General features: G+C 34.5%; 1 pseudogene; it reads left to right on the top strand.

Annotated features, from left to right (window-relative positions):
- Positions 1 to 424: 424 nt before the first annotated feature.
- On the top strand, positions 425 to 7,248 carry LOC108778125 (putative nuclease HARBI1; annotated as a pseudogene).
- The last annotated feature ends 1,634 nt before the right edge of the window (positions 7,249 to 8,882 follow it).

The raw sequence follows: 8,882 nt of genomic DNA, 5'->3' as shown, positions 1-8,882 counted from the left end.
TACACGCAGGTCGTATTGTTTTGTAACCTCTGATAATTTTGATATTATTTGGTGATTGTCGCACTTTTATTGCAGACGCCTCGGAGAGAGACGTACTCAGGGACCGTCTCAGCACGGTCCGAACAGTGGCAGCCGCCTCCACTTCTGAGGAGAGCGATAGAAGACCACTGATCAAGACGGAAAGCTTCGACCAGCTAATTTGGAAAAGCGCGCCAGAGATTCAAAGGATACGCGACCGCAGGACTCGCTGTGATTAGTCGCGAGGTTACGCGACAGCAACAAGCCAATTAGAATAAAGAGCGGCCCGATAGGAGAGGGGCCTAGCGGCCTGCGTGGATCCGCGAATGCTCCCGATTATCACTTGCGCGGTGATCGAGTTCATGTAAAGAGGACACGGAATCTCCTGAGCTTTTGGGAACTGAGAATGCTGTCTACCGTTGCCGAGAAATTTAGAGGCGGAGGTTTTCCTCTGAAGGATCAACGAGGGATCGTTACGTGGTGAGGCGAGCGTTATCTTATAATTTGTGTAAAACCACCGATCGCAGTAGGTGACATGCGTCTCGAGCGGAGCACACGTTAGGCTTTACTCCGATTTTTCGTTGCCGATGCCGGATCGGTCGCCTATAGGCGTTTCGAGTCAGTGTTGCTGTGAATGCGTGCCTTTCGCTCAGATGCTCTAATTTGAGAATATATAATAGTGTAGTTGCTCGCCCTCGTTGCCGCCAAGTCACTTGTGTAATTGTTAGTTGTTGAGAATTCTTTAAAGTCGAGACTGGCGTTATTGCGCATTAGAGAACCGTTGCCGTCTAATGTAAAATCGTATGTTCTAATTATTCACGAAGTAATTATTGTTAACCTAATAAAATCTAGATTTGGTCGCATATTTCTGCTCGGCGAATTATTGCCGAATTTACTTCGTTGTCGACGGTCAGTTAATAGTCGGTTTATTGTTATTGCGCCGCTTAACAGAGCGCGGAAGGTCAACGCTGTAACGTACTTTCTTTCGAACACTTTTGTACAGTCTCTATCAAATATATCGATTTCTCTTTATTGTTATTATTAATTCTGGTGCATTTATTTATAGCCTCTCTATCGTTCTCCGACAATTTCCCCGCTAACCGTGAACCACTCCCCTCTGCCAATTCCGTTGGCTGAGCTAGTTGTTTAGTTCCGTCGCGAGAATCCGCGTAATCTTTAATTTCTTGTCCGAGCAATTTATCTAACGATTTGTGCGAAGAGTGGCACGCTCTCTCGTGCCTGGCGCCTAACGAATTTTTGATAGCGATTAAGATCTTTGCTGAGTAAAGTAACTTGTCAACTACTGTAAATTCTCGAATCACGAAAGAATTAATGAAGAACCGCACTATTGCTCCTTTAAGTATTTTGTATTCTAACTAAGAGCTTTCGCATAATTAGATTTCTTTTGGAGGACGCGACGAAGTTGTGCCGACACTCAAAAGTACGGTTACATTATATACAGCAGTATAATAGTACGTTATTTTTTGAAAGTTTTTTTGTTAATATCTTTTTAACGAAGGGCGAGCGACGGCTAGTTGTTAAGGCAAAGTTACTCAGGGTCATGACCTTGACAACATATATCAAGGTCAAGAAGATCGGAGCTGCTTCCCCTATTCCGAAGATTTACCGAATCCTATAAAATTTCTACATTATCTTTTTTAATTTTCATTATGTAATTATACGATTTGAAAATCTGATTTACTACACTCCGAGTTCCTCTAAACAATTTCAGAAGTACTCTATTTCCATGTTCAAACATGAAAGCAGAGCTGTCCCATGGTGCACCCCAATATTTTACATATTGTAGTATATGGAAATGCATATTAAATGTTAGATTCCGTATCATATAAAATCTCAGTTTGCTGTACAAATTTTTTAATTGCGCACTCAGCTTTATGAATATCTGTAAGTATTATTTTATTATTTAAGAGCAAATGAAAACTGTAGACCAATAAAAACCAGTGTTTATAATATTTTGATTGCATAATGTTTTTGAATACAGGTAATGAATAATATAAAAGAAAATGACGCAATTCGGAAGCTTTCCACATAGACCGCTTCTTTATTGATGTACTAATCTTGTAATTTCTGAGGTCGGCATTAAATTTTGTAATCGGTTACTTATTTCATTTTCTTGCAAACCAAGATACCACGGAGATTGATGGTGTTCACTACTAAACCAAATTTCACAAAATGCATATACGACACCTAAAAGCAGCGCGTGCATATAATCTGGTACTAATGATGTGACAATATTAAATAACGTAACTTCAGACATAATTGAGTAGCCTTTAATTCCCCTTATCGTTTCATTTTGTAAGACTGCTCTTTCTGCGTCTTCAAAGACCTGTTCTTCTGTTCTAAGTTCACCGATTTCAGGAAGATACAGACGACTAAGGGCCTCTTTCACCAACCTTCGGTTAAGCTAATCGACGATTACGGTAGTGCCAACGTAATAGAACGAATCAGTCGTGTCGGTTGTAACAGAACATCTTAACCTAATATTCCTGTCGTGTTATTTTAGGCAAAGTATCCAGTATAAATGGAAATTAATAAAAAGTCGATTTAAATAAAATTTTTAAGATACATATTCAACGTGAGAAAATTACATTACATATTGATGTAAAAATAGTGCTTCATACACTTGAAGTTATTAATGTTTTACTTTTTGATGAATATAATGATATAAACTTGAATAATGTTGAAAGAAATGAAGGAAGGCCACGTGTAATCAGACCAAGAATTAATTATTTGGAAATATTTGATGAAATAGATTTTAAAAGAAGGTTCAGAATAAGTAAAAATAATTTTATGATGCTATTAGAAAGAATTGAAGGTGAAATACGTCATAAATCTAATCAGTATGAATTATACATATACATTGAGAGTATAGATATAAATGCATTTTTGTATTAGCAATATTTTTTAGTAATAATGTTTTTAGTAATAATCCTATTTCACCTGTCATACAATTACTAGTCGCTATAAGATTTTATGCAACTGGAAGTTATTTAATAACTGTTGCTGATTTTTCCGGAATAAGTGAATCAAGTGCTCAAAGGATTGTTCATCGAGTTTCACCCATGGTGGAAGTATACATGGTGTGCTTAGTTTTGCGTTGTCTCATTCTAAAATCTCCCGACTCTCTCTTTTCTTGTCGCTGAAAAAAATAGGCCTGCCACCACAAAAAATATTCCTAGAATAGTGGGTATTTCGCACTGTTATGTTGCAAATCACACTAGGAAGCAGCACATTTCTGAACTGGTACATACAGTGCAATAAGTTGAAATGAAACAAACGTATATCTGTTTCACTTCAACTTATTGCACTCTGTGTACCAGTTCGGTAAAAAGAACAGGCCTTATATTCACATGTGCATAATAAGCTAAGCTTATAAATTAAGCTTACATGTGCATTGCAGCATGAATCGGTGTCTTCTTCGACACTAGCTGTAGATAGTTTGCTTCAGATAGTTTTAGTAGTTAATTTAATATAAGTAATAGACATTATTAAGAAAAACACTTTACAGATTTTACATAAATTGTCTATATCAATTTTACTCAATGTGCATGTATGCATACGAGTAAAATGTATATTTTTGGAGTCTCAGAAAAAGTAGCAGAAGAAGACAATATTATAATGTTTCAACAAAATCGAAGTAAAAATAAACATTGACATAAATTTGACTTAAAGTTATTAAATATTACTATTACCAACACTTACCATTTAGAGTATTGGATGGAATTACACTTCCTCCTATGTTTTTAAGCCACCCTTCACGCATAATGGCATTATTCGGCAACTTGTGGAAGCTTACTTCCTCCGGAGTACACGTTATGTTGGTGTTCTTACACGCTTTAACAATACACCGCATCATTTTACTTCAAATTTTCACTTTAATTTCAAAATAACAGGCCTGCACGTTTCATTCAGGAGACGGCTAAAGACAGACTGAGATAGATGCTCCACGGCGCATGCATAAAAGAGACACTACTAGTTCAGTACTGCCAACCTTTCTAAGTTGGCCGCCCTATGTTTTTCGGTGACAACCGCGTTGAAAAGGGGCGTGGTTTACGAGTTCTGAGCACACCATGTATACTTCCACCATGGTTTCACCTATTATTGCTGCATTAAACAATGAGTTTATAAAACTTCTTACGTCAACAGAACAGATTCGTCAAAACCAAAAAAAATTTTTTCAAATAGCAAAGTTTATTAATGTTATTGGTTGTATGGATTGCACTCACATAAGAATTGAATTATATGGTAAAAAAAATGTGTAATATGTAAAGATAATCTTTTTATTAGAAAATACTGCTCACGTATTTTCACACGTATTTTCTTTACCTTTTTGTAAGTGGAAGAGAAAATAAATTGTATCGTAATAGAAAAGGCTTTTTGGTAATTATTTAGATTAGGGGACACCTCACCGATGACCTTGACCTTGACATATGTTGTCAAGGTCATGATTCTGAGTAACTTTGCCTTAACAACTAGGCGGCGGTCTCTTATAGTTTCTGAGATATTTAGACTTAAAAGTATAATTTTGTATGTATAATACAAGACAAATGTTCACTTTAGGGGACCCAGCTCCAATGATCTTAACCTTGACATATGTTGTCAAGGTCATGACCTTGAGTGACCTCCCGCATGTTTTAAGTGGCGGTCGCTGTCCGTTAAAAAGTTATGAACAAAAAAAGTTTCGAAATTAACGTATCATTTCTGCCATATATGTATTATAACAAGTACTATTTTACATCTCCTCCTGTGTAGAAACGTTAAACTTTCCACACGAAGTAACTTTAACCCCCCCTCTTCACAGGGGCACTCGACTTCTACGATTATACTGTTGCTATAATAGTACTGTTGGGGTAGATCTTTGTCGACGGTGTGGGCCTTCGGCCACCCCCTTGCACCCGCCCGTGTGTGTGTGTGTGTGTGTGTGTGTGTGTGTGTGTGTGTGTGTGTGTGTGTGTGTGTGTGTGTGTGTGTGTGTGTGTGTGTGTGTAAAATATCAAATAATAGACTCATAATCGTTATATAACGAATGGAACACACACACACACACACACACACACACACACACACACATGGGCGGGCTTTCGGCCACCCCCCCGCACCCACACCGTCGACAGAGGTCTGCCCCGACAGTACTATCATAGCAACAGTACAATCGTAGAAATCGAGTGCTCCTGTGAAGAGGGGGAGGGAGGGTTAAAGTTACTTCGCGTGGAAAGTTTAACGTTTCTAAACAGGGAAAGGTGTAGAATAGTACTTAATATCATACATATATTATACATATATCATATGTTAATTTTAAAACTATGATTGTTAATAACTTTTTAACGAATGACGATCGACGGTTAAAACCTGTTTGAGGTTACTCAGTCAGGGTCCTTGAGAACATATGTCAAGGTCAAGGTAATTGTGGAGAGTCCTCTGATCTAAAGATTTACCGGTTTCACTACTGTTAAAAATAACTTCAACGCTTAATATCTCAAAAATGATAAGAGTCCGCCGCCTAGTTGTTAAGGCAAAGTTACTCAGAATCATGACCTTGACAACATATGTCAAGGTCAAGGTCATCGGTGAGGTGTCCCCTAATCTAAATAATTACCGGCTTTTTTTCTTTAAACATACAAGTACCCGATGAGAACACATACGTAGATTCGACGTAGATTCAACGTGGGTTAGCATGTGGATTCTACGTAAACGATCGAGTGACAGTCCACTCAAAAACGGTACCAAAATCCACATGGAAATCGAATCGATATTCCTTGTAATATCCACTACTAGTGCAATAATAATGCAATAATAAATTCGTAATAGTGACACATATACTATACTACAATATACCCGTGTAGAAGTCTTAGAATAAAATCGTGAAAAAAAAAATTTTCCTCTAAATTCGAGAGTTTTTTTTTCATGATGTCACCCATCCGAAGTTGTACCATGAACCTTGCTGCTTAACTTTGACAATCGTAAGGGAACTGCTGTACTTTGATGACCCACGAATCTGTATGTCAACGTCTGTATAATTGTGATATATATGTTCAATGGAAATATGAAAAACAGATGGTTTATATGTGTTTATATTATAGTGTATCTATGTATTAGTGTATGTATCATTTCCGCAAGTGAAATGCGCATGACGTATCATTTTATCCTTGTTTTTCATCGAATATTAAAATGATACGTCAAATAATAATACACAAATAATAATAAATAATTGATTAAAATCGATTTCTTTATTCAAATTTGTATAAAAATCATTTCCGTAAGTGCATAAATATATTAGGTGAATAGTTACTATTGGATCCAATATTATTCAAACTATTGGAGTCATAATAGTAACTATTGAAGCATCAATAGTAACTATTGGAGTCTCAGTAATAACTACTGGAGTTTCAGTAGTAACTACTGGAGTTTCAGTAGTAACTACTGGAACACCAATAGTAACTATTATATATCAATAGTAACTATTGATTCTTAATAGTATTTTTCGGTAAGGGAACAAAAGAAGGATTTTACAACATTGCTTGTTTTCCCAGAGTTGTAGGGGCAATTGATGGTACTCACGTCAAAATACTATCGCCAGGTATTAAATTGAAAATGATTGATAAATTTACAACTTATTTATATTCACATACACATAGGTGGGGAAGAAGCTGAAGTATATAGAAACAGAAAAGGGATATTTACTATAAATATACAGACTATTTGTGATAGTACTTTAAAATTTTTAGACATTGTAGCACGTGGTGGCCTGGTTTAACTCATGACGCTACAATCTTTAATGCTAGCAGAGTACGTGCAAGATTTATTAATGGTGAAATAGGAAATGTACTATTACTTGGTGACAGTGGTTATGCTTGCTCAAACTTTTTATTGACACCACTGCTTGAAACTCATAATCGAGCTGAAGAATTATATAATGAATCTCAAATACGAACACAAAATGTTATTGAAAGATGTATTGGAGATTGGAAATGAAGTTTTGCTGCACTGGCATTTGGTTTAAAACTTCATCCTTCAACTGTACAAGCTGTAATAGTAGCTACTGCAGTACTACACAATATTGCACGAAACATGGGAGAACCTGATCCAGTAATCGATTTTGATGTTGAAACTGCAATTGAGGAATTGGAAGTCCAAGAAGTACCATATAATAATGGCATTATTAATGCAAATGAACAACGTTCATTAATTGATACATATTTTGCAGGGTAATATTTTTTTCTGCATAATTTAAAAAAATATTTCTTTTTAACTAAATTTTTCTTTACAGTCTTGTTCGTTGAAATGTACAACTGGTTAATATATTCTGACATCAGAAATGGAAAATTATACAATACTATTTAGAATTGGAAACGATGAATATTTATTTATACAAAATCATATTTTTCTTGTAACATAAACCATTTATAACTCAGATATAACTCATATATAACATTTGGCTCATAGCCCTTTTATGTTTTCGATATTTTCATATATAACATTTATATCTCTTATATTATGTAATATAAATATGAAAAAATATTTATTTTTATATAGCCATATCTGTCGTAACCTAAATTTTTTACATTTGTAACATTTATAACTCTCATAATATTATGTAATATTTAATATACATATAGTATCATATTTTTTATATGCTGTATGAAGAAACATGTAAACGTAAAATTCTGTTCTATTGTAACAATATATCATATTAATATATAATAAAGAAAGAACTGGAAATTAAAGAAAGGAACTTTATATATTAATTAATCACAATGTAGTTTTTTAAATTTAGCTTCCTTTATTTGTTTTTGCAAAACCTTAAGGTAAATGTCCCAGTTTGCGACCATGACCCTGTTTGTGACCACTTTAAGACTTATATGTAATTAATCAGAAATTTCAAGTAATTTATCTCTGAAAACAATATTTATTACGAATCCACAAGAAATCCTATATTCAGAGGCGAATGAGAGTGTCGCGTTGTTGTTGATACGCCAATCAATAAACTTGGATATATAAAATCCTTTATTCAAAATTACATGAATTTAATACGTTTCGACTCTTTTTTGAGTCATCTTCAGCTATATCATATACGCTCCAATTGAATATCGAAGTAAGTCACATCGAATTGATAGATTTGATGTTCTTAAGTCTGAAGAGAAAAAAATTAACATTAAATAAAAGATCTCAGTTAAAACCAAAGCACAGTGACTCACCTAACGAGATTCAATATGAAGAAAAAACGCAAATACAAGTAAAATCGCAAACCATGGATCGCCAAGCATCTTACACTGTTATAAACTTTCATAAGCACAATTATGTCAAAAAATTTTTATAATTTTTAAACAACAGACTTGAGTGTAATAATATCTATGTTATCGGTTTCATAACTAATTTTAAACTGAAGTATAACATTCTTAATAATACATCCTACGGTAAAAGGTACAATTGTAAGTCAAACCATAAAACATAATACAGAATAAAAACATCTTTCAAACTAACACAATTATACAATATCAATGTTATTAAAAACAAATAAATAAGTCAATTTAATAAGTTCTTTATTTTATTTCATTTAAAATCGTTATGTAATTTGAATTAAGACAATCTATGTCTGTTCGCTTATTGAGACCATTATCCTGCATATGAATGTGAATGCACTCGAATATTAGACGTTTATACAAAAATCTCTCTGAATCTAAAATCATCACTTTATCCCAATGAAAATCATGATTAAATTCTATTCTATGATCAGTAATCACTGACTGTGCGTCTGTATTCCTATTTATGTGATTACGATGTTCAGAAATTCTTGTTTTAAGCTTTCGTTGTGTTTGTCCTACATAAGAAGCATTGCAATCACG

The sequence above is a fragment of the Cyphomyrmex costatus genome, unplaced genomic scaffold, assembly GCF_001594065.2.
Source record: "Cyphomyrmex costatus isolate MS0001 unplaced genomic scaffold, Ccosl1.0 scaffold483, whole genome shotgun sequence".
Taxonomy (NCBI): Eukaryota; Metazoa; Arthropoda; class Insecta; order Hymenoptera; family Formicidae; genus Cyphomyrmex; species Cyphomyrmex costatus.
Note: the sequence above shows the minus strand (reverse complement) of the source record. Positions and strands in the feature narration are given on the sequence as shown.